This window comes from Metopolophium dirhodum, chromosome 1 (assembly GCF_019925205.1).
Source record: "Metopolophium dirhodum isolate CAU chromosome 1, ASM1992520v1, whole genome shotgun sequence".
Taxonomy (NCBI): domain Eukaryota; kingdom Metazoa; phylum Arthropoda; class Insecta; order Hemiptera; family Aphididae; genus Metopolophium; species Metopolophium dirhodum.
The window spans coordinates 79,104,098-79,107,625 of NC_083560.1; positions in this window are offsets into that span (position 1 = coordinate 79,104,098).

A 3,528-nucleotide genomic window follows, 5' to 3' on the forward strand; every position below is an offset into this window, starting at 1 on the left:
ACAAATATCACTCGGTACTAAGCTAGACCACAAAGACAACAACTAGAACAATACAATATTTTTCAATATAATCTACAATATTCTATATAGGTACTATAAATTCCACTTGGTATTAGATATAGGTAAGTAGATAGACAAATCTTGCAATGTGGTGATGGGTACCTTATATTATATTGACATTTTGGGCTTTTCATGTAGGTACCTAATATTACATTATTACGTGATTTGAATCATTCAGCTTTAATCATTTTTTAAAAATAAAAATTAACTTCTTATAGTTAAGCATACACTAAAAGGAAACACATTTTATTCAAATAAATTAATAATTGAGTACCTATAATTATTTGAATAGGTACCTACTATTCCAAAGTAAAACCAAATTTCATAATGTTATTAGAATTCAGAAAGATTTGAACTAATATTTTATCTAAACATTTTGTATTTGTATATATAATATGGGTACCTATACTATATATATCATGTATTATATAGAAATATTATTAACTAGGTACATACACTTGAATAGCATACAACCTACATACAGAGGCGTCCTTGAGGGGGGTGGGGGGCGAATGCCCCACCATAATTCGCGAGATGTTATGTTTTTGCTAATAGATAAATACATTTTATAAATTTTGTTAATTTTTTGTACACTGATTATACAGACCGCGTTGATACGAACATTTAGATTATATAAGCATAATATAGATGTTAAGTTTGTGTTTAGCAAAGCGGTAATCAAGACTAAAATTGTTTCGCCCCCCTCCTTACAATTGACCTGATGACACCCCTGCCTACATAATTTTTATTTTTTGTATGTACCTACCCTACCACGAATTAAGATATATAGGATACCGAACGAACGTGTGATAAGTGAAGCCCGAACCTTCTCACTGTTGTCTGTTTGGCATGACAACTTACTAGCGGTTTATAGGATTGTTCTATGTTACCGTCAGCATGAGGAATAAAATAGGGAACGATAGTTCATTATTCTTCCGGTTAACACAGAACAATCCTACGAAATTCTAGTGGTTGTCATGCATGATAGTGAGAATAGCGAGCAGACTCAGATAACACCTTTTCGATTGGTATCCTGTATATCTTAATTTGTGGTACCTACTATCTAGTACCTACCATGAACACAATGACTAATGAGTAGGTACCTAATGACTTCATTTAATGTGACTATAATGTCGAGTCAATAATTTATAGTTCTTATGATCAATAATAATAATATTATATTATGGTATGTGTCATGTGTGCACCTATTTAATAATTTATTATAACAGGTATCACGGTGTTGTCTCCCATGTTAAAACCAACGGTCAAAGAACGTCAAAACAAAATACGGAAATTGATCTTAATGACATCCATCTCAATGCAAATCAGGAGTGTGTATCATAGGCGGAAATCCAAGGGGGAGCGAACATTATTAACATCAATGTGAGCAGGGGGCTTCGATTATACAACATTTAAAAATGAGGTGGCTTAACATACTTTTGGGGGGCTAAGCCATTCAAGCCCCCCCTTGATTTCCGCCAATGAGTGTGTTATTGTTTTCAAAAGCGGAAAAGAAGACGGATGCGGTCAATTGCTACTAAGAAAGATTACTATGAAGTTGATTAATGTGTATTTAGAAGTTAGAATAATGTTGTGTTAATCTAATTTTTATTTGATTTATCCCGGTAACTTTTGATCAGTGATCACACGTCGTAAAGTCGTATGTAGTTGTCAATTGGTAATAAATAGTTTACTATACGATTATAATAACCATAAATCATAATGTGTTTAAATGATAAATTAAGTAGGTAAGTATGGTTATTACCTGCAGGATAACGCAAATTGATCATCATCTTGTAATACTTCGATAGGTATTTAAAAATTACTCAAACACGTTTTAATTATTGAAGTAGAAACCAAACACAAACTGCACAGATAGTTACCGTTTTTAAATGTTTTTCATAAAAATGTAAAATGCATACCTATTATTAGGCTTCACAACGACTAGCACATCATACACGTCACATAATAATATAATATTATTTTTTCCTTAACATATTATTTGGATATGACCCAAATTAATCAATTGTCAATATTCATATTCAATTCAATTTAATTTAATTAGATACAGTCATAATATTGTTTAAATAGTAAACTATTCAGCGTAAGTGATTTATGAGTACTGTTCATATCATATTATAATAATGTTGCAGAGTTCAGTATATACCTACGTAAAAACATGTTTTATCAAAACTAACTTAGATACGAGTTCAATAGAAAAAAAATTAATTGGTATAATGTTTATTTAAGATTTATGTAACACGATAACCGATATCGATTTAGGCAGAACTTCGTTGCTTAAATAGGTACTTAGAAATATTACAGCATATTATTTATGTAGCCTGTGTGGTTTCTTTTCGTTGATTATTCGTTTCTCCATTTAATAATGGAACTTGGCAGTTTTATTGTATCTTACTATACTTGATTTTCCGATGACTTTTTCAACATTCAAAGTGTTGTTCATCTTCATAAAAATAGAAAAAATTCTCAACAAAAAAGTGGGTAAGTGTTATCCACTGTTGGCTGTTGCTCTGCTGTACAGTAGATTACAATTATGTCACTATATAATGGGTGGTATTAAATTTGAATTCAATGATATAATATCAATGTATACGAAAAACGATTCTGAGCAGTGACGGTTTGTCAGTGTGGATATTTTTTATTATATATATAATATTGTTATTATTTATTATTAGGACGGTAGCCGGTAAGTTGAATCAATATTATACAATGTACAACAAAATAACTAAAATTATTATTCTTGGTTATTTAATATGTAATTTCCTCCAAGTTTGAACATTAAAAAAAATTGTGTTTATATTTTGGGATTTGTTGGTTACAGAATAACCTACTTACGTGGAACCTTGTTGTAAGTTTTAAATCCTTAGCTATGAAAGTTGAACATTTAATAAACTTTTAACTAAAAAATAATTATTAAATTTTAAATTTGATAAATTTTGTCAAAAGTCGAACTTTAAATGCTTATAAAAAACAATTGCGCATATGTATTTTTAATATTTTTCAACTGATATTGTAACAATATATCAGGAGCCTTGCATTACATTTTCAGGCTTTTTTACCCAACAAACAAAACTTTATTGATATTTAGAGAAAAAAAAAATTAAAAAATTAAAAACTGTCAATGTCCGTAAAACGAAAATTAGCAAATTATTTTGAGTTCAGAATTCATAAAAATTTTTGTTTTTAAATCTAAGATTTGAAAATGTAAAACAAGATTATCCATAAGTTTGTCTACCTTTATAAAAAAAAAAAAAAGGTGGGTAAGTGGATGTCGCTCTGCTGTACAGTAGGTTACAAGTGGGTCACTGTAATGGTTAGTGTTAAATTTGAATTCAATGATATAATATCATTGTATAAGAAAAACAATTTTGAGCGAAAACGGTCAGTCAGCCCATGATATTGCCAAGTATATTTGATGATGTTATTGTGAAAAAGGTGGATAAGTGG